At 44.9% G+C, this 23,664-nt stretch overlaps 1 protein-coding gene across 3 annotated transcripts in view; it reads left to right on the top strand.

Annotated features, from left to right (window-relative positions):
- znf536 (zinc finger protein 536) overlaps positions 1 to 23,664 on the top strand; it is a 278,695-nt gene that overhangs the window by 171,484 nt on the left and 83,547 nt on the right. For all 3 annotated transcript variants that reach the window (XM_077620102.1, XM_077620101.1, XM_077620100.1), the window contains one exon: positions 7,786 to 7,868. The gene's annotated coding sequence lies outside the window, so the exon portion shown is untranslated. The remainder of the gene's footprint in view (positions 1 to 7,785; positions 7,869 to 23,664) is intronic.

The following is a 23,664-nucleotide window of genomic DNA, read 5'->3' as shown; positions in this document are numbered from 1 at the left end:
TAGTTTGATTTGGAAATGGTCGGTGCATGTTGCGTAGGAAATTAAAACGACACGAACGGCCTGAACTACAACAAAACGGAGCGGTCGGTAGTTAGCCCATTCCGTTGTTTTAATCCCGATGTTTCTTTGACAAGTGACAAAGGACGTATGGTCATTGTGTTGCTTTGTTTTTGGAGCGAAACTAGCGTAACATATACCACTGTTAGATGGCTAGCATACGGGCTAGCTAGCCCTAGTGAACGATGGCTAACGGGGTTTACCCACATGTACCCACACTTGGGACACTATTCCTGGGTAAAATACCCCTCCAGAACTGACAGGCCCCGGTTGCAATACTACCACTCTTTGTAACAAAAGTACCCACACTTGGGACACTATTCCTGGGTAAAACTACCAACCTGAACCGACATGGCCCGGTTGCAATACAAGCACTATTTGTAACAAAAGTACCCGTGTTTATGACACTATTCCTGGCTAAACATAACCCCAGAACCTTCCTGGACCACTAATTTTACACCAAATAGTATAAAATATATCTACCTACATATGGGTGGGTATGATGACAATTAGGCTTTTGTTGAGTCAATGATGACAAAGCCTATGTCCGATTATTATTATTAGCCGCTGTCAAAAGTGCGCCTGCTTTTCATTTCAGATGATGAATGATGAGATTTTCATTTGAATGTTTTGCTCGTAAATGTAAGATATGATCTAGTGTGTCAGACTTAACGTCAACTTGATTTGACGTAGGCCGGACCATTTTAGATATAATAGTTAGATTTTTATAAATAAATGGATTAAAATCCCTGAATATTCAGTTTTTTTATATATTTAAAACAATGTTTATTTTAGCTTTTTTTAAATATATTTCTAGATTTTACAAAATGATTTTTGAACTAAAAACACAGAAAAATAGATTAAAAAATGACAATTATTGATTTAAAAGGGGGAAATCAGGAAATTTAATATACATATATACTCTTCATTTTAATTTGATCCTAAAACAATAAGTCAGCACTCATGATTTACTTTCTCGGGCCGCACAAAGTGATGCGGCGGGTCAGATTTGGCCCCCGGGCCGCCACTTTGACACATGAGCTCTAGCATTTGGTAGAACCTGCTTTACGAGGCATCTAGCTGCACATGAACAATCAAGGCCCACCAAAAGTTGGAGCCCAATTTGGCCAAGAAAGTACAGTTTTGCCAAAATTTTCCCAAAACATCCCCATATGTTTTTCTATGTCCCTACTTTCCAGTTTTGTACATCATTATTTTATGGCATTTTCTTGCATAGATGATTCCGATTCAACACAAAGTATTCATTCGCGATCATTTTTCTTCGAGGTAAAGTCACTTTTTGGAGCATAGTTTAACCTAGCTACTACGAAAAGAAGAATTTACGGGTAAGACAATCACCAGCACCCCCTCCCAAAAAAAAACGATGAACGAAGACGGCGTGTTTGCTTTTGTCCGATATTTCCCGCCGCCGAAAAGCGCCGGCGTTAAGCGCGGCGTTTATTATTCTTCAAAGTCTCGTCTGAAAGTAATATGCTTTAAAGGCACGCCGGTGACCCCGCTCGCCCTCCGCTGTGTCTACTTGGGTGTGTGTACGGGTGGGTGTACGTACATGTGTGCGTGTGTGTGTGCGTGCAGATTATTTGACTTAAGTTGCTGCCGGGTGGCCCCCGCGCCGCTTTGGCCGTGTTAACATAAGAATGGAGGCGGAGGGAGACGGGGGAGAGGAGGCGGGGTTTGAAATAGCTGTAGCGTAGCGGGGGCCGCTGTTATCCACTTACCACATCAAAACGCATTGTCGCCGTCCCTGTTTGAACACCTGGCGGCGGCGCTCCAAAAAGGCCTTCTCAATGTCATTTCCTGCCATTTGCGCTACAAACAAAAACACTTGACCACAACTACAAATTCAACAACAACAACAAGACAACATCTTGAGAAAATACCAGCCTTGGCTTTGCGTCTCCGTGGAGATTTTCAGTTTTACGTCTCGTTAGTTTGGGGCGAACTTCTTGAGTAACTCGCCGTTTGGACGCCTAGCGTCGACAATGGCAGGAAAAGATGATCCGTTTCGGGTCACTTCCTGCTTCACTTTATGGTCACATCCAGTTGTTTTTTAGGTCCCTTCCTGTTGATATTTATGTCACTTCCTTCTTAATTTTAGGGTCACTTCCTATTGATGTTTAGGTCACTTCATTTTGATTTTTAGGTCACTTCCTGTTGATGTTTAGGTCACTTCCTGTTGATATTTATGTCACTCTGTTGATTTTTAGGTCTCTTCATTTTGATTTTTAGGTCACTTCCTGTTGATGTTTAGGTCACTCCCTGTTGATTTTTAGGTCACTTCCTGTTGAGTCTATGTCGGGTCCTTAATTTCAGGGTTAGTTCTGTTGATTTTTAGGTCACTTCCTGTTGATGTTTAAGTCACTTCCTGTTGATGTTTAGGTCACTTCCTGTTGATTTTTAGGTCACTTCCTGTTGATTTTTAGGTCACTTCCTGTTGATGTTTAGGTCACTTCCTGTTGATTTTTAGGTCATTTCCTGTTGATGTTTAGGTCACTTCCTGTTAATTTTTATGTCACTTCCTATTGATATTTATGTCACTTCCTGTTGATTTTTAGTTCACTTTCTGTTGATTCTGTGTCATGTCCTTAATTTTAGGGCCACGTCCTGTTGATTTTAGGTCACTTCCTTTTCATTTTAGGCCAATTTACACTAGTGGGGGATTTTTTTGTGGGCGTTGTGGACGTTTTTCAAGTTTTGCAAAAAAGGTATTATTAATACAATCTTAAATGGTCAAAGGTGAAATAGGGTCAATCTGCGGAAGGTTTCAAAGTGGAAACGAAGAGAGTGCGGCGCACTGGTTGAAAAAGAAATGTAACAAAATACATATATATCACATAAAACGCGTGTATGGCGCAATATCGCGTTGCTCTGAAATTGGAGTGAAGCTTTTGGAATGTCTTCAAGAGGACTTTCAGGGTGTTTGTATACATGGGGGGAACATCTGGTTGCCATGAAGCCAGCGCCATTTGTGTAAACAGAGGCGGGGCCAGGCAGGCAGGGCGGGGCGGGGCCAGGCCCCCCAACCACCCAACCAGCCCGCGTTATTGACAAATATTTTGACGGACGGACGCTGGTTGCTCTTTAAAGCATAGCAGAAAATGACTCAAGGCTTTTTTCTCGTGTCTTCATCTCATTGTTAGCGTGGCGCCACGGCGTCCACGGACAGCTTGAGCGGGGGGGGGTGCTCCATCGGCGCTATCCGTGGATTTCAATTTCCTGCCGTTGTTGACACTTTTCATGTTTACACGCTGGCGGGCGGCGGCCCGCCGGAAGACGCCCGTAGAAGACGGGTCGGTCGGACGTAAATAGCAGGTCACATGATGTCTAAACATTGGCATTGGCGTGGCCCTTTTGATTCATTCTCCCCCAAAAATGCAGTTTATGCTAACAGAAAAGATTTCAAGGTGTTGCGAAATACGACCTTTTTAGAAAAAAAACTAACCCCTAACTTCACAATGAAATGAGATCAACTTTCTTGGCCCCGCCCCCTAAAAAATCTCCCAACAGAAGATGACGTCACACCCGGAATGAGATCTTTGTAGCTAGCCAGTGCGCTAACCTCTCGTTTTGGCGATGTGTGCTAGCTAGCGCAGTCGTAGAAACCCATTTCCTTCTAATATATCATTTTTTTTCATTTTCAAATTCATATTGCACAAAATATTGACACATTTTCTTCATTTTTTGTCCTTTTTATTATAATAATAAAAAAATAAAAAATAAATAAAAATAAAAATAATAAAAATATTAAAAAAATAATAATAATAAACATAATAATAATATGTGGCAGCTATGTTTCTATTAGTGCATGTCACGCTTGTTAGGGAGTCTCGCTGTCTAGGTTTTATTTTTATTCATTTATTTTTTTCTCGCCCGCCACCGACGGTCTTAACGTTCGTTCATTCGTTCGCTCGCTCGCTCGCACAAACGAAGGTTCGCTTCTGAGTCTCACGCTATTATGATTAAGGGGCGGTCCTTTTGGCCCATGGACAAAAGGCAATTGAATATGATTGAATGACATTGGCGAGAAGGTGTGCGCGTGGAGTGGGCGGAGTCCGTCCGGCCACCAGACGGCCAGTCAGACGAGGAGGACCGAGAGATGGGAAAATAACCTCTGTGTTTTTAATGGCTGCGCCCGCCGCGGTGTCACCTTCACTCGCTGCTTCCTTATTTATTGATGAACGTCTCTTCCGTCCGTCCGTCCATCCCATCATTTCCTTCAGCTCGTAAGCCTTGTTAATCAACCCATTGGCTTAAAGAAAATCCGATTTTTTTAGTTGTCGTCAAAGCCCAAACTTGGGCCCTTTTTTAGCCCAGGAAAAATGTCTTCACATCCTGTTTTGAAACAATTGAATTTGGTCGACGGCAAATGTCATTTCGGGGAAGAAACGCTCCGATGTAGCAATTGGCTTTTATTGGCGCCGTTCATCTCAAACTTCTCCGGGGATTTTCTTTACGGAGCGTCACGTTGTTTTCGTCACGTGTATCGTGCCAGATGAAAGCACCTTTCGACAAATCATATGCGGGAAAAAAAAATCGCCCAAATGACAATATAATGTGATTTTCATCAGTAATGGAAGTTAAAGATTTCATTTGAGTCTTTAAAATTTCTTTTTCAGATTCAATCTTTTCAGTTTAACCAAAGCATTTTCCTCAATTCAACAAGTGAAATTTATTTGAGGCACTATTAAAAAATAACTTTTTTTAACTGACATTTGTCTCGCGTACTGTAAAAAATGCTGTTTCATCAAAAATACGTCTTTAATTCCCGGCAAAAATAATATCTCTTAAAAAGATATCATTTCTGTAAAAGCTCGTCCTATTTTGATGCCATTTTGTTCCCTTGTTATAAAAAAGTCCTCACTTTTCTTTCTGCGCACTGCAAAAAATCAGCCTTCCCAAAAATGTATTTCATTTCTACCCAAAAAAAATCTCATCACACTCCAAATAAAATACAATAACAAACAATAACAAACAATCAAAAAAAAGGATGATTTGTAGTCCATTCTGACTGTTTCCATTTCCCGACTTTTTTACCCATTGACCTTTTTGTTGTTGTTGCCAGTAATCTTTTTGGCTAATTTTCCCGGGTCGGCCATTTTCTGTCCGTTTATGCACGGCGCTTGGTTGCGGCCAGCCTTTTTTTTCAGTTTTTTTTTTTTTTTTTAAGCGCCGGCGGCGTCCAAAACGGCACTCGACGGGCTCCGGAAAGGTTTGGATCCAATTCACATATAGGTCAATTAAATGCACCAACATCTGCTCTCTCCCCGCCATTTGCATATAGCATTCATATGTTAATCATGGCCCTTGTTTCTCTCTCTCTCTCCCCCTTTCTCTCTGTCTCTCTTCCTCCCTTTCCTCCTCCTGTACTCCCCCCAAAAAGCCCCCCACTGCCCCCCCCCAGCCTCTTTTGTATCGGCAAACAAAAAGAGATGCCGAACATTTTTGGATTCCCTTTTTTCCCGTCCTATTTCCACTTCCTCCCCGTTCCAAAGGGGAGGCGAACGTCGTCGTCGTCATCGTCGTGGAGCCCCCCCCCCCTTCCCTCCCGTCCTCCCCCTTTTCTCCCCCCCTCCCCGAGCAGATTAACGCCTACCTTATAAATCAATGATGACACAGATGGACTCACGATAATCTATTTAGAATGCCTCACAGCAAATATTGTTGTGCAGATGATTAGACAGACAGTCGTTTTAACCCCCGAAAGCCCCCCCCCACCCACATACACACACACATACACACACACATATACACACACACTCCGCTCACACATTTGGCTTATTTGGACGAGCACGCTTTTGCTCGGAAGCAAGCTGAAAATGAACAAGATACCGGCGTCCCCGTTTCCCCGTCCGTCGTGGACGCGTCATCCATTTTCCGTAGCGCTGGTCCTGACCGGGGGTGCTGGACGCCATCCCGGTCCACTTTGGGCCGCCGGTGGGTCGCCCGCCAAATTGCAGGGCGCAAAAAGACAGAGCAGTGATCACTCGCAGCTTGGGGCCAATTTAAAGTGCTCAATTAGCCTAGCCTAGCATGCCTGTTTTGGAGACATGCGGCGGGCGGGAGGGGAACTATTGACCACTATTGACCACACGGGCATGGGGCAAACATGTAAAAAGGAAGGTGGAAACCCAAGCGGGAATTGAACCCTTGCATCGCCGAACTGCGAAGCGGACGTGCTGACCGCTCGTCCACCGTCCGTTAGGTTCCTTTGGGGTGTCCCAAACGCAATGTGCCAAAAGAAGTGCTAAAAGCCGAGCATGTTGACCAACTTGGAAGCACTAGGCCAATACAATACCAATACAAAATCTGTGTTCGGTACGTTAACGTCAACTTCAATACGTTATTTTTTTGTATACCTTGGAGGGCTCATGTTTTGATCTGACGTTTCTTTTAAATTAAGGGTTTATTATTTAGTGCCTTGCATGCTTTCAGTATATTTTTATTTTTTTATATTTGGAGTGCTGCATTGAAGCAGGTTTATTAGCACGTAGCACCATTTTGCTTGGTTTTGTCATAGAAAAAATGGCAATCAAGAAGGAGAATGTTATGAATGGTATGAGCCAATCGGAATTAATCGTCAGGGTGAAAGAGGTTGGCGACGACGACCTCGCTAAACGCGAGCCCGGCAGCGGCGACCATAAACACAAACGGCGATCGATCCGGCCAAAAAGGCAGCGTCCCCGAGCGGCGAGCGGTATTTAGCGGCGACGCGGTGGCCCGGCTTTTAGGGATGGATTTTTTTTCTTCCCCACGCGCCTCGGTGGTTCCCCGCGTACCGTCGGGGTCCGATTTGACCCCCGTTGACATTTGACAGCCAGGAGGAGAACGCTAAATGTCATTGTTTGGCCCTGAAACGTGATGGCCGCCCGCCCATTTATTCCCCCAAATGAATTTCAGATGTAGCTGTTAAAGTTAAATGAAAATAAATGTTGGTCGCAGCACTCTGTTTTTGTTTTTTTTCTTCTTTTTGGAGGGTTAACCATTCCAGTCTCGCATTCCTGCCACTTTTTGGCGCCCGATTTTGCTAGCTGGCTAAATCCGATACTCTACCGATACAGTTTTTGATTTTTTTTAAAATTTTGTTCAATTGAATATTGCCTCTAATGCTCGTATCAAGTCTACAGGCAGAACCTCAGCTGGCTTTTTCCACTTTTGAACATCTTCACAGACCTTAACGTGTATGTCGGTGTTCGTAAAAGTTCACCTCCTGCTCGCCATTAACGTTCGACACGTTAAAGTTTAGGGCGATACATGAATAGAATGATAGAATAGATTCAATAAGCCGTAGCAGAATAAAAGCTCTCCCTTTTTCTTCTTCGGTGGTGCAATCCGTCATCTGTTTTTATGGCGACGTTGGTCATTGGCGGCCATATTGGAAAGGACGACCGAGGGGTGGAGCTTAAATCTGGAAAATGACGTTAGCCCTAGCCGTTAGCCGTGCCACCACTAGTCCAGAAATGAACACCAGTGTTATATCAAAATGTCAAAATAAGCGTCGGCCATATTGGAAAGGACGACCGAGGGGCGGAGCTTAAATCTGGAAAATGATGTTAGCGCTAGCCGTTAGCCGTGCCACCGCTAGTCTAGAAATGAACACCAGTGTGTTATGAAAATGTCAAAATAAGCGTCTGTTTTTAGCGATTGAAAAGATTCCCGCAAACTTTTCGTCTTTTAAACGGCGCTCTTTTTTTTTCGCCCTCCTTTCAGGTGGCGTTCCCGCCAGCAGCGCCAGCCGCGGCCGGCTCCATCCAGTACCCACGTTCACTCCAGTATGCTGTTGGTGTGCTAAGGTAAGACTGATCAACTTAAGGGAACTGTTTTTCCTGTTTTGTTTTTTCATTGTGGAACTTATTGGCTATGTCTGGAGTGGACGGATCTTCTATTGCTTGTCCGGGTCTAGGGTCTAGTCCAGAGGGGCCCAACTGCGACCCTAGCTTAGGGGTCCACCAGGACCAAAACTGAAAAAATTTCCATGAAAAATAAAGAACTAGTGTCCAAAAATGAGCAGAAATTCCAATGGTTTGCAAATTTTCCCCGAGAATTGACTGGAAAATAAATGGCAACCCTCCAGCCATATTGAAAATAAATCCACTTTGACAAGAAAAGGAATCAAACCCCAAACTCAAATTGTCCCCAAAATTGCACTATAGCAGGGGTCGGGAACCTTTTTGAAAGAGAGAGCCATAAACAATTCCTATTTTCAAATATTATTCCTTGAGAGCCATAATCACAATTTAAAAGTCAACACATGAAAATGTGCATTTTTTAGTCATTTTACAATTTTTAGAGTGCAAAAAGTCTCTTAATTATTTTGACAACATTGTTAAGCTGTTGCTAATCAATGAATATCAATGAGTATCAATGAGAGAATGAATGCAGAAGACGAATGAAAAAAAATCAATGCCACAGTGGCGACGTGACGTTCCTATTGGTGCGTTCGGGACTCGGCTCTCTCACCACCGCTTTCCATATTTTAGCTCAGAGCCATATGCAACCATCAAAAGAGCCACATGTGGCTCCCGAGCCATAGGTTCCCTACCCAAGCACTAGACTATAAATTCAAAATTTCCCCCCAAAAATGAGTCCAATTTGACAAGAAAGAAAGCACAGATTGACCCCAAAAATGCTCTTTCCGTTTGGCAACCTCATTTTTTGTGTAAATCCTACTTGTCTTTAACTCTTACCCCGCCATTGACGTCCACTTATGCGGTGACCAATCGTCCCTCTTTCATTCATTTGCTTTCCCGAACCGCTCATCCTCACCAGGCTCGCGTGGGGTGCTGGAGACTTAGGATGCGACTTTAGAAAATGAGCCGATTGATTTCAAGCGATAAGCATGGAAGCCAAATTTTGACAAAAAGTTCATCCAGATGACAAACAAACGCAGTCTGAATCCTACCTATCTTACCACGGACGCCGATAGACGTCAAGTAAACGCCACGGATCGTCATTCCTTTATTTCTTTAGATTTTTTTTGATCTGCAATTTGTCCACCTTTGCCCGGCCGGCCGCGCCTTTGATATACGAGCGCCATTCAATTAGACTAATGCCGCCAAACATAAATTGCTCAACGGCCCGGTGCTGACATTGACGGCGGAGCCAGTGACATTGGCGCACGGAGGCGGCGGCGGCGTGGCGGTGGAGCGGTGGCGGTGGCGCAGCGGAATGCCACCCCAGTGTGTTTTTAGGCGGCATGTGGCGCGTGATTATGCTAGATTATCACAATCCAGATTGTTACAAGTTAAGTGTGTACGTGTGCGCGCGTGTTTAAAGACACAACGCCTTTGGGGATAAGTCGAACTGGCGACTGAGTGATGAACAGTTGGCCGGTGTGTGCGTGCGCACGTGCGTGTGTGCGCCTGTGTCTGTGTGTGGGTGTACGTTTGCGCGTGTGTGTGTGTGTGTGTGTGTGTGTGATGTTATTTATCATCACACGGCGATATCATTTAGTAGAGGGCTGAAAGGAAAGCCGAACGACGTCGACTCATTCACCACTTTATGACGCTCTCCATTTTTCTTTTTTTTTAAAAACCTGGCAGTGATGAAATCCGTGCGTGGCTTTTCCCCGGGTGCTCCCCTATCCTCCCAAAATGTGCCTAATTGTGCAGTCCTTCCGCCCTTAGCTACGAGTGCGACGGGTCGCTTGATTATTTACGTCCCGCCAATTTAAAGTGCTCAATTAGCCTAGCCTAGCATGCCTGTTTTGGGGACGTGTGGGGTGGGGGACCATTCGCCACATGGGCACAGGGTAAACATGTAAAAAGGAAGGTGGGAACCCAAGCGGGAATTGAACCCTGCTACTCGTTTTGTAGAAAATACGTGAGACAAAAATATACAGACGCTCCCCTACTTACGAAGGAGTTAGGTTCCGAGCGATTGTTCATAAGTTGAATTTGTTTGTAAGTTGCTCAGTGCTATATTTTGTTTTATAATTTATGTTTAAGGCCTATATAAGTATATTGAAGGTTTATATAAGTGCATTTGTATGTTTAAGGCTTGTATAAGTAACACGCATTGGTTTGTACTGAAAAAAAATAATTAATAAAATGGAGAGAATACATACAGTACTGCTGTATACATACATTAGAGAGAGAGAGAGAGATTTACTAGAAAGTGTCCGAAAGAAGCTATCTAATGACGATTGCAGTTTTCTTTTTTTCATCATAAATGATGCGGTAGCACTGTATGGCATCATTCAATTGATTTGCAAACTTTGTGCAACGTTCAATATTTGGGTCCTGCTGCTCCATCTTTCTGTTTAGAAATGGTACCGACGGTCGAACGTTTCAAGTTGTATTCCCGTGCAATGCTCACCACTTTCTCACGCGCATCAAGCTTCGTTATTATTGTCACTCATTTCAAATGAAAAGGCTTGCCTCTTCCTTGCACCTCCCTCACTAGAAGCCTTTCGCTTTTCACCAACCATATTGAATAATGGATGCACAAGATATTTAATGATAAAGGTTCTTTGCGCACTTCCGCACTGCAACGAATTGGGCAGAAGAAGGTAGATGCTGGGTGAGCTGAGCTCTCACAGCGCCCGCCAGGCGTCGGTCGGTATTAGCGGCGGAAAGAAGCACTACTCGGAAAAAGGCGCGCAATACATAATCCAACTTACCAACATTTTTGGACATAAACGCAATTTGCAGACATGTTCGTTTGTACCGTTGTTCCTAACTCGAATGTTCGTAAGTAGGGGAGCGTGTGTATATAAATGTATTAATATATGCCAGGCAGACGCCAACGTTAGTTGTCCTTTCTAATCTCGCTCAAATGAAGTAATCTATCGGGGTTTTTTTAAAATGCGTAGTGGCCCTCCCCCGTTTCTCGACACGGGGAACAACGTGCCCCCCGCCCCCTCCATGCCCTTACCCCCAAAAGCTCCCCCCCCCTCCTCGAGAGAGAGACGGATGATAAATTCTGTGCGCAACAGCTGTTGGCAGACAGGCCTGATATGAGAATAGCAGCATAGGATGAGCAGGCATTAAAAATTAATATGCTATTTAGCCTAGGTGTATTTTAGGTATTTGACATTTTCATGTCCGGACAGCCGCAATTTATTCATAGCGCGGAGGAGAGAGACGGAGGAAAAAGGGGAAGAAAAGAAAAAAAATCATCAAATAAAATCAAATCATGGTAAAATAGACGCTTTGAGGACGGACCACGTCAACAGCTCGTTCGCTTTTATTCACGTGGGCGAGCCAGCGAGCGAGCGCGTTACATATGTCGCATCATCAATAAGTCAGGATTGCTAACATATTCATGATTCATTTGTTACCCGTCTATATTTTGTATCGAATGATTTCCCTTTTTATTTTATTTTACGATAAGTCAATTGATATTATATCCATTCATTTTAATGAATGGTCAGGATTGCTAACGTATTCATGATTCATTTTTAACCCAAGTCTATATTTTGTATCGAATTATTTCCCTTTTTTATGATTTTACGATAAGTCAATTGATCTTATATCCATTCATTTTAATGAATATTTCTGTAAATGTATTTGTATCTTAGTTGTCATTTTTTTTATCGTACGCAATTTGGGGGTCCGTTTATAAACAGCATTTTCATTATGACAGCATCCATTTTATTTCAGTATTTTTACGACTATAAGGCGCACCGCATTATAAGGCGCACCCTCAATGAATGACACATTGTAATTGTTTTTCCATATAAAGCACACTGGATTATAAAGCGCCCTGTCTATTTTGGAGCAAATTTAAGACTTTAAAGTGCGCCTTATAGTCGTGAAAATACGGTGAATATGTGACAATTGCGACCATTATTTCTAATTTCATTTTAAAATTACTCTGACGTTTGAAGACAGCAGTTTATTCTGTCCTGTTAACATTCTAAAGTGATTTTTAGGTCGCTACCTTTATTTTATGACCGACCGTCTTTGATGCGTCTCATTGATTTTTTTTTTCTTTTTTTTTCCTTTTTGGTCACGTCCACCCGTTGTCCAATCTTTCACTTCCTCTTTTTGGGCGAATTGGCCGGTAAAAGCATGGAGTCGCTCGCCGGGGGCTCTTTTTCAAATGTCGATGCTCGCCCGCGGCTTTACCGCCTTTGACAAAAGTCCTCTTTGTCTTCGCCACGGCGTCTTTTGCGTCAAGCCTACGATGGCGTTTACACGAAATTTGTCCGACGAATGACCGCGCTCGAGTCACCCGGCCTTTAGCCTCCGTTAGCGGATGGTACGCTCGCCGGAGCGCGTCTTCCCGCGCTCGCCGCAAAGCGGGCCAGGAATCAAAGCCCCTCGCGCGCACCATTTGAAAGTCTATCAACGAGCAGCGGCTTTTTGCTCCTCTTAAGTGGAAGCGTTTGACGTGGCGCTCTTTTAAAACACGTTGCGATGGAAAGCGGCGTTGTAAAAAGCGCCACTGCCGGCCAGAAGAGGCCAAAGGGATTTTGAGTGGGCGGCGGCCTCCTGTCGCCTACTATTGAAGCCGTCAAAAAGCCACGCGGGCACGGTCGTCCGCCTTGGAGCGATCGCTTCGTTTTCCGAGCCCACTTGACTGCAAAAATGCAACGCACGCCAGTACCGTTGTGGCGCTAAAATGACTTTTCTAACCGTGCTTTTGTCGATCTGCTGGTCGCGAAAGCTAGCCAAGATGGCCACCAGCTAGGACCGCATTTCCCCGAGTGCAAATGGAAGTCGTTTGTTCATTCGTTGCTACTTCAAATAGATTGGACGTCTACTCGTGATATTTCTTATTCGATTTAATTATTACAATGTTCGATTTTACAGGCGAGCCAGAGTGGTTAGCACGTTAGCCTCCGAGTTCTGGGGTCTTGGCTTTGAGGGTTAGGGAGTTTGCATGTTCTCCCGGGCTTGCCTGCGCGGGGGTTTCTCTGGGTGCTCCGCTTTTCTCCCACCTTGCAAAAAACATGCATGCTAGCCTAGCTGCTTCAACTCTCTAAATTGCCCCTAGCGATGAGTGATTGGTCATTTGTGTCTTTGTGCCCTGCGATTGGCTGGCCACCGATTCAGGGCGTCGCCCGTCTGGTGCCCTGAAATCACCCCCTGCCACCACCCTTGTGAGGACGAGCGGGTCGGAAAATGATTGAAAGAAGGAATATTTACAGGTCTTAAAATATCCTTTGCTGATTTCCTTTGGGATCGGGGTACCACGGGCAAAGGGGATTTTGGACGGCGAGCGCCGTCGGCGTCAGCCAATGGTTTGACTGGGAAAAAAGGTGTCTCTTGGAATGGGAAGGGAGTGAAAGGCAGTCTTGCAATTTCTCCCCAAATGGCCTTTTGTGGCGGCGTTCTGCAAAGGGGCGTGTGCTCTCTCTCTCTGTTTTAACCCCGCCCACTTTCCCACTTTGTTATGCACGGCCACATCTGGCCGGCCGCCGCCGTCGGACGGAGCGCGCCGCTTAATAACAATCGCCTTCCCTCTCGCTGCTCCTTGATTGTTTCTAATTGGCCCTGACAGATAGTAGCTGACAGGCCGGCGGCGCCGCCCCTCCCCGCGTGACCCGCGCTCGCTCGCCGCACTTAGAAGGCCTGTCATTTTTAATATTTGATTTTGGCTGGGCAAAAAAAAAGTTACAGCGGTCACCCCTCCCCTCCCCTTCAATCATGTGATCAAATCAGTTTTTAAACCAAGCGCCGGCGTCCGTCCTCGCCTCCTCCCGTCAAATATTCCCGTTTGGAGCGGCGGCGGCGCCCGGCGTGTTATTTGCGCCCCATCGATTCCGGCGGAAGGTGGCGGCCGGCGGATCTTTAAATGAAAAGACGGATTCATCGACAGCTTGACGGATGACATTTTTGCGGCGCCGTCCGTATTGGCCTTCGATAAAAACGCAATTTGGAGCTCAAGACAAAGAGGACGGACGCTTCTTGGCCAGGAAATGTCAGCTTTTCAATATTTGCCGCCGGGTTTACGCTCGGAGGAGGAGCGACCCGGGCCCGTAACGCCATGATCGCTCGCTCTTTTCCGTCTTTGTCTTTGTGGGCGTCGTCTTTGCGTTACGACGACGGCGAGAAAAAAGCAGCATCTTTACTCCGTTATCTTTCCTTTGGAAAGTACCTGATTTGAAGTCCCTCCCACCCAAAAATACGCCAAGGAGAGTAAAAATGGCGGATTCCCAAAGCCGTTTCTTCAATTGATCAAAACCCAAGAATTATAACGTTAAAATCATTGTAAAAAAAGAGCCACCCAGAAAAATAGACACTAGTTTCAGATAACTATAGCCTAAAAAAAAAACAACTTAATCATCTTTTGCACTCAGTGTGAAACCTGGTTGCAGTGGCGGGCCGTTAGGGCCTTCAAGGCCTTCTCTGCTGGCCTAAGAAATATCTGAATCATATATTATATTATGTCCATCAATACTTATGAAATAATTCCAAATTGTCTGTTAGCTTCCTTTCATTGCCTTTCCCCCCTGTTTGCACTGCTTCCAGATGTGTCTTTTCATATTGAAGCATTGAACCAATCACATTTCAGCCATTATTTGTTGCCAGGGTCAGAAATCTGCCTCAAGGCCTTCACAATCACTTCTGCAGGCTCTGCTGCATTAAACAGGCGTCAATAAGACTCCAGTATTTGTATTTGTTTGCTGTTTTCTGATGGATTTTACCCCATTTTCGAGCAATGTTTGCCGTACTTTTAGTGCAATCTTTGCCGTTTCGCGATGGACGTCCATCGCTGTCTTTTCCCTTTTTTTTCTGCGCCCAAATTGCTCCGCCCCTTTGTTAATCACGGTGAAACAAATATTGCTTTTGGTGCGCTCCATTTGTGCTCCATTTGTTTGAAGCCCCCCTCTCCCCTAAAATACTCATTCTCGGCTCCCATGTCATTAAAGAGCGCCCTCGGTGAAAACCCGCGGCCCGACTCCAATTAGTTCCGTGGATGTCGGCGGCAAAAAGGCGCGAGCCAGGACTCGTGTGGGGGGCGGGGTCACGCTAGGGGGTACCCGGGGCAGGGCTGCACGCTCAGGACGAATCCAAGAGAATTGAGACCGAGTCGTACTAAAGGAAGAATCGGTGGCCGAAAATGGTACTGCAGCTTGGATAAGAATAGCAGAGCATTTGGGCAAAATGAAACAAAAATATGATGAAAAAATATGCGTAAAATTTATTATTATATTTTTAAAGGAGCATCGCTTGTTAAGGATCGGTGGCCAAAAATGGTACTGCAGCTCGGATCAGAATACCAGAAGATTGGGGCAAAATGAAACAAAAATATGACGAAAAAATATGCGTAAAATTTCTTAAATGATACTGCAGCCCGGATCAGAATAGCAGAATATTTGGGCAAAATGAAACAAAAATATGACGAAAAAATATGCGCAAAATTTCTTATTATATTTTTAAAGGAGCATCGCTTGTGAAGGATCGGTGGCCGGAAATGGTACTGCAGCCCGGATCAGAATAGCAGAACATTTGGGCAAAATGTAACAAAATTATGTGTAAAATTTCTTATTGTTATATTTTTAATCCTTTGAGGAGGTCAAGTTGAAGCATTTGTTTTTCAATTTTAAAAGGAAACAATTTTTTTATTATGTCCAATATCAAAGTGAAAAACAGAAAATATTTTATGTTTATTTTTAGAATTTACAAAATGTTTTTTGAACTAAAAAGACAAAAAGACAAAAAATGCAATTCTTGATTTAAAAAGGGGGAAATCAGGGAATATAATATCCTTATAAAAAACAAGTTTTTCACTCTGTTTATCCTCTCAAACAGCATTAATAATCAAAACATATTTTGCCGTCAATGGCTCCGAAAAGTCAGCGTCTGCGACCGTTCGAGTCAAGTCGGCCATCTTTGCCCCCGTTTCTTCCTTTCCCGCTCACCGGGGCGTTATTAATAAGCCAGCCAATCATGTAAAGAGTATTGTTTTCTCCCAGCCTCGCATTAATAAACATGAATGAATGTATTGGCTATTCGGCAAAGCGCGATTAACGCACATTAATGCCGGGATATTGCTCATTGTGCCCCGCAACGTCGCCAAAAAGTGCGCACGCACCAAAAAATGAAATATTTATAGTTGGGATATCAAAGCTTTTGTTAAAAAAAAAAGAAAATAGCAAGTTATTAATCCTCCGATTAACAACTGATTACCGTATTTTCACGACTATAAGGCGCACCACATTCTAAGGCGCACCCTCAACGAATGGCACTTTTTTTCCCATATATAAAGCACACATTTAAGACTTTTAAGTGCGCCTTATAGTCGTGAAAATTCGGTCAACTTTTTTTAATGAAACGCCCGATCCGGGCGCCACGGAAATGTCGTTTTGCGGCGGAATCGCGTCTTTTTTTAATGGCAGGAAATAAATAAAAAGAATAAGCTTGTGGCTGAACAAGAGGCGTGTCTTAAGGCGGGCGCTTGGCTGAATAAGATGGAGGATAACGCAAAGCCCAGCCAACGCAAACATAATGGAGAAAATTTGGGCGCGCCGGAGGAGAAGCCACGGGAGGCTAAATTTAGCCGGCGATGGGCTTAAAACAATGGCCTTTAATTCACGTATCCGTTTATTGGGGAAGGCGAAGGCGGGATAAAAACAAGACCAAAAAAAAGGAAAAAGAAGACTATTGAAGGACAAAAAGCCGCGTTGCCGAGGCTCATCTCGCCGCCATTGTCTGCGTATTTTTAGTCGCCGTCGAGCCCAAAGACAATTAGCGCTTCCAAATCCGCCTTCCCTCCCTCCTTTCCTCCCTTCTTTCCTCCCCCCCTCTCTCCCTCCCTCCCTCCCTTGTCATGTTTGCGATGGGCTATTTATTTTTCTGCCATTGTTCCAGACGGGGCTCAAGTACACTGGAGTTTATCGCCGTCATCTCCTTCCGTTTTTTCCGCCGACAAAGCCCAGGAACACTTTTTTTTGGGAGCGCTCGGAGTCGGTCGTTCGGTGGGTCGCACCTGAGCGAAAAAGGCCTTTTTGACGTCGATAAAAAACGAGATGTTAAAGCAGAGCCGCCGACCTGCCCTGACCGCCTGACTGCGCCATGCCACGTTTTTTTTTTGCATTGAAAAAAATCTCAGTTGAACATTGAATTGAATTCTAGTATTGTCATTATACATACAGACGCTCCCCTACTTACGAACATTCGAGTTACGAACAACGGTATATACCCAACATGTCTGCAAATTGCGTTTATGTCGAAAAATGTTGGTAAGTTGGATTTTGTATTGCGCGCCTTTTTCCGAGTAGTGCTTCTTCCCGCCGCTAATACCGACGAAGCCTGGCGCTGTGAGAACTCAGCTCACCCAGCATCTACCTTCTTCTGCCCACTTCGTTGGAATGTGGAAGTGCGTGAACATGTCTCCAGTGCGCAAAGAACCTTTTTTCATTTTTATCATGAAATATCTCGTGCATCCATTATTCAATATGGTTGGTGAAAAGCGAAAGGCAGGTGCAAGGAAGAGGCAAGCCATTTCATTTGAAACCAAAGTGGCAATAATAACGAAGCTTGATGCGCGTCAGAAAGTGGTGAGCGTTGCACATGAATACAACTTGAATCGTTCGACCGTCAGTACCATTTATAAACATAAAGATCGAGCAGCAGGACCCAAATATTGAACGTTACACAAAGTTTGCAAATCAATTGAATGATGCCATACAGTGCTACCGCATCATTTATGATGAAAAAAAGAAAACTGCAATCGTCATTAAATAGCGTATTTCGGCCACTTTCTAGTAAATCTCTCTCTCTCTAATGTATGTACTATATAGTACTGTATGTATTCTCCATTTTATTTTATTTTTTTCAGTAGAAACCAATGTGTGTTACTTGTACAAGCCTTAAACATACAAATGCACTTATATAAACCTTCAATATACTTATATAGGCCTTAAACATAAATTATAATACAAAATATAGCACTGAGCAACTTACGAACAAATTCAACTTATGAACAATCGCTCGGAACCTAACTTGTTAAAACAAAAAAAGCGACTTTGATCTGGTCATATGACGACTTTTTTGGCTCCCAACCTGACACGGAAATGCATTTTCCTTTAAGACGCCAAAAGTTGAAGTCAAAGCACTTCCGGTTCACATCACGTCAAACCGAGAAAAGCACTTAAGCCTCGTCACGTTCCGACTTTTTCCAACCCGAATGATTTCTCCTCTCATCGTCTTTTTCCTTCCTTCCTTCCTTCCTTCCTTTTTTTTTGAACATGACATTTTTCTACTCTGATCAAAATGAAATGAATGAGTCGGATCCCAAAATACGCAGAAGGAAGGACACACGCTTTGGCCCACTTTCTGTCAAGTGCCGGGTTCACGTTCTGGTCATTTGCTGTGTGTGTGTGTCTGTGTATGTGTGTGAGTGTGTGTGAGTGTGTGTGAGTGTGTGTGTGTGTGTGTGAGAGTGTGTGAGTGTGAGTGTGTGTGAGTGTGTGTGTGAGTGTGTGTGTGAGTGTGTGTGTGAGTGTGTGTGAGAGTGTGTGAGAGTGTGTGAGAGTGTGTGAGAGTGTGTGTGTGTTTGTGAGTGTGTGTGTGAGAGTGTGTGTGAGTGTGTGTGAGTGTGTGTGAGTGTGTGTGAGTGTGTGTGAGTGTGTGAGAGTGTGTGAGAGTGTGTGTGAGAGTGTGTGAGAGTGTGTGAGTGTGTGAGAGTGTGTGAGAGTGTGTGAGAGTGTGTGAGAGTGTGTGAGAGTGTGTGAGAGTGTGTGAGAGTGTGTGAGAGTGTGTGAGAGTGTGTGTGTGTGTGTGAGAATGTGTGTGTGTGTGTGAGTGTGTGTGTGTGAGTGTGTGTGTGAGTGTGTGTGAGTGTGTGTGAGAGTGTGTGAGAGTGTGTGAGTGTGTGTGAGAGTGTGTGAGAGTGTGTGAGAGTGTGTGAGAGTGTGTGTGTGTGTGTGAGTGAGTGTGTGTGTGTGTGTGTGTGTGTGTGTGTGTGTGTGAGTGAGTGAGTGTGTGAGTGTGTATGTGTGTGTGTGATATTTCTTTTGGGACTCGACTGAAGTATTTTTAGCAAGGTGGGCTGCGCAGTAATTAAAAAGGCTTAATTGCACTTTTCCTTTGTTTTTAAGTGCGCTTCCTCGCAGACAAACACACATTTTGTGTACGTAGTAAGTTGGGTTGCCACACACAAACACACTCACACACATGTGCACACAGACCAACAGGTAAGCTCCTTATTGGGTTCCGCTAGCGAGCCGATTTGCTTAGTTTTCGTGGGCCTTCCTTCAATGACTCTTGATTGGACATTTAGCACCAGCAAGCGGGATTAACCGCAAGTTTTTCCTTTTTAAAAAAAAAATTCATTTGAAGGGAAGGCTCGCCAACCAAGCATCACGTTTCGGCGCCATTGCCCAACGCCGTTGCACTTCCGGCCAACAGGTGGCTTCTTTTTTCCTTGCGTCTTTCTGGCGTCCGATCCCGCTCATTTTTTGGGATTCATTTTCATACGGCCGTGAACCCCTCCCCGTCCCAAGAAGTTGATTTGAGGTCACGTCCTTGTTCATTTTAAGGGCTTCAAAAATGAGTCCAATATTTTGGACGATATATTTTCAAACTGTCCCAGTCAAAATGGATTGGACGTCTCAGCCAGCTAACAGTAAAGTGCCCCTGTCCGACAGGAAGCGACCCAAAATAAAGTGTCCAATCCATGTGACCCGGGAGGACTGGCCCTGCCCACGATGTCCATTTTGGACTCCAGTGGAAAGGTCTCAGATCGTAGAAGAAAATCCACCTGCGTGATAGCAAAGCGGCATTTTGGAGCTCGGATAATTTTTTGGGGCCACGCCCACTCCCCCCCAAGGCCTCTGGCCCCGCCCCCACCCCTCCTCTCGCCGTTCCCCTCGTCAAAAAGCCGCGGTTTGAGCCCGCATCTGATTACGTTAACAATGCGCTGTTATTTGCATGCTGATTTGGCAGATCCCGCCTGGCAACCCCCCCCCCCCCCCCCGCCAATCTCCCCCATCCTCCCCCCTCCTCCTCCCCCCTTCCCCTCCTCTTCTTCTTCTCCTTCTTCTTCTCCTCCACGCAATAAGACAATGCGTCCGAAGGAGAGAAAGGGCGCCTCCCGCCTCCCCTCGTCATCCCTCCGCTCGTCTTCATCCCTTTTCTTCTTCTTCTTCTTCTTCCTCTTCCTCCTCCTCATCCTCGCCCTGTTTATGAGCCGGTATTATAATCAAATCTTCGGCGAGGGAGGCCTGTCTTTTTTTATTAATTATAGGCCGCGCCCGATGCCGAGGCGTCGGGCGCGGCATCTTCAAAATAGGTCGGCTGCTACACTTTGCTATTCTTATCGCATTTAAATGTCAACACGGTGCAAAGCTCTACAAATTAGTTCAGGCAGGCTTCAACCCCCATTTAACATTTAAGGCGCCGTTCTCAAAGCCTTCTTTCTCGCCGGCTGGCTCGTTCGCTCGTTCGCTCGTTCGCTGGCGCACGCCGGCTGGCGCACGCACGCGCTCGCGCACGTACGTAAGCCGTATAAATACCAAATAGAGAGATAGCGCCGCGTCTTTCAAACTTCTCATTTCGCCGTCGACGCCTGGCTGCCAACCTTTCCGCCCGACAACAAAAAGAAACAGAAACAATGCATTAGCCCGCATGAATAATACATAGGCGAATAAAAAAAAAATACACCAACAACAACAGCGCCGCTTTTTCGACATCTCCGCTTAAATCCGCCGGCCGAGGCGAGGAAGCTCAGGTGATTTTGTTTGTTTTTTTTGTTAGTTTTTTTTTGGGCCGCCAGCCACTTCCAGCGCCCATCTAGCGAGCGCTACGGCGCTAAAACGACATCCGTAGAAACGTCACGTTGGCTTATCGCTGCCGGCCCTCCCCCCCGCTAATGATTTGGATGACTTTAGTCAAGATTATTTGATGGGATTTTTGTAACTTTTCTTTTCTTTTGACCGGATCGTTGGTTCGAAAACGGATCGGACGTGGGGCGACCGATCTCGCTCTCCCTTAAGTCTCGTTCTGGCGGTCGTCAGTGTCGAATGATCGCCGAGGTGGTTCGCTAAGAAATGTCAGTTAGGAAAAGACAAATGCTCTTTTGTTGGCACCACTAGATAAAAAAGCGGGCCTTTGTTGACGCCGGCATGCCGACCTCTGACGGGCAGCAAAGTATTTGGGGTACTCGGTCAGTCGTTTGGTCGCCGGTCTTTTGGGCGCCCGGAAGGTTATTGATTTTAATTAACATTTAAAATGGTTGCTCAAATTCCCTAAATACAAACTGTGAATGAATATTTAGTCATATTTAATGCCCTATTAATTATTTGGCTAAAGAAAAGCTCCAAATTTCCCGGACTTTGATTGTTTTTTGTTGGAGAACTTGTTAAGAAGACCCTGACGGACGTCGCTTCTTAAAGGGACAGCACATGTACATACAAACTCTTCTACACTCACACGTGGGCTCAGTGAAAGTGCTCATGGCCATTGTTGGCTTTTATTCATGCGTAGACCGTCTTGTTTTACCTTGTTTTGGTCGCCGGACTTTTGGTTGTCGGTCTTTTGATCGCCGGTCTTTTGGTCACCCGGACCCAAACAACGGGCGACCAAAAGACCGGTGACCAAAAGACCGGTGACCAAAAGACCGGCGACCAAAAGACCGACAACCAAAAGTCCGGCGACCAAAACAAGGATAAGACAAGACGGTCTACGCATGAATAAAAGGCAACAATGGCCATGAGCAGTTTCACTGAGCCCACGTGTGAGTGTAGAAGAGTTTGTATGTACGTGCGCTGTCCCTTTAAGAAGCGACGCCCGTCAGGGTCTTAACAAGTTCTCCAACAAAAAACAATAAAAGTCCGGGAAATTTTGAGCTTTTCTTTAGCCTAATCATTACTAGGGCATTAAGTATGACTAAATAGTCATTCGCAGTTTGTATTTAGGGAATTTGAGCAACAATTTTAAATGGTAATCATCAATAACCTTCCGGGCAACCAAAAGACCGGCGACCAATCGACCGTGTACCGGCCCGTCGCCGACGAGGACGTCAGAAAAAAGTCTCCCCCTCGGCAGTACGCCGCCGGGAGAGCTTTTTTTTTTTATGCCAACTCTTCATAGGCCACTCGGGAAGTGGAGGCGGGCCTTATCAAAGAAGACGGCGCCATTAAAGGGAGACTTTTGCCGATTGAAGAATGGCGAGAAGTTGCTTGACGCTCCGAGAACATATGGAGCGTCCCTCTCGCCGGTTGGCTGGCGACTGGCCTCTTATCTCCTCAAAGAGAAAAAGGAGAAGATTCCAGAAGCTCCGACATTGAAGAATCATTCAATTACCCCAAAATAATTACCTGACCGGCTTCCCGTAAGCGCCGCGGCTAATTAGCCGCCGACGTTTGTTTTAGCGGATAAAAGCGGCGAGAGAGCGTCGGAGAGGAAGAGAGAGGAAGTCCCAAACTCCCAACGTGGCGGCGCCGCCGCCGCCGCGTTGACGGACGTGTTGCTCCTGGCCGCTAATTAGTTGCGCCACAATTAAAAAGTCTCCGCTTAGCAAATTGTACCTTTGTGGAGCGCCGAGGTAGCTGTCACAATAACTCCTCCCTCACGGACGCCGCCACCATGCATAACTACTAAAATTGTGAAATAAAAATCCATTATGGAACAGTTTGAAACCGATGACGCAAAGTAGTCGAGACTCATTGTCTTTGTCGTGTGATGAGTAGGAGTATGAAATTCAAAGCGGGTCCGAGTAGGACGGAAATGCTTAAAAACATGTTTTGGGGGGGGGTTGCCATACAAGTTTAAACATTTTTTTTTTAAATTTGACCAGATTTACTTTATTTACCGTATTTTCACGACTATAAGGCGCACTTAAAAGTCTTAAATTTTCTCCAAAATAGACAGGGCGCCTTATAATCCAGTGTGCTTTATAAATGGGAAAAAAAATTAGAATGTGTCATTCATTGAGGGTGCGCCTTATAATGCAGTGCGCCTTATAGTCGTGAAAATACTGTACTTTATTTTTTTGTAGGAAGTTAGACTACCAGGCCTTCTTGTCCAAATGAATTGGACATTGAACACTTTTCTTCCCAAATTTTCAATGAACATTTTTCTGTTCTTATGCATTTGTTCCCGTTTTTCTAGTCATTCATTTTTAGGGATCACTTGAGTATAATTTGGCTGATTTCTAAATTCATTTTTGACTCCTTTTCATGTTTATTTATTTATTTTCATGATGATTTCCTCATTTTAGCAGCTTTCCCCATTGAATTTAGCATTTCATTTTTTTCCGGCGCGAAAAGGGATCGAACGAACGTCCGCGGCCCTGCGAGGCGCTCACCGGGCCCGCTTTGAGCACGCGCGCGCTTGAGTATAATTTGGCCGATTTCTAAATTCATTTTTGACTCCTTTTATTGTTTATTTATTTATTTTCACGATGATTTCCTCATTTTTAGCAGCTTTCCCCATTGATTTTAGCATTTGAGCCCTAATTTCCCGCACCGGCGCGAAAAGGGATCGAACGGACGTCCGCGGCCCTGCGAGGCGCTCGCCGGGCCCGCTTTGAGCACGCATCCACGCGCGTCAATCCGTCCGTTCGTCCGTCCGTGGCTCTCTCCCACACAGTTCAATTTGGGCTTATCAATATTAGCAGACATCCCAAATGCATGAGGGATTTCCATGTGCTTGGCTCTAATTGTAAGCGTATCAATTATTGAAGGCAAGGCAA

Source organism: Stigmatopora argus, chromosome 2 (genome assembly GCF_051989625.1).
Source record: "Stigmatopora argus isolate UIUO_Sarg chromosome 2, RoL_Sarg_1.0, whole genome shotgun sequence".
NCBI lineage: Eukaryota > Metazoa > Chordata > Actinopteri > Syngnathiformes > Syngnathidae > Stigmatopora > Stigmatopora argus.
The sequence above is the reverse complement of the archived record's forward strand: the minus strand, read 5'-3'. Positions and strand labels throughout refer to the sequence as shown.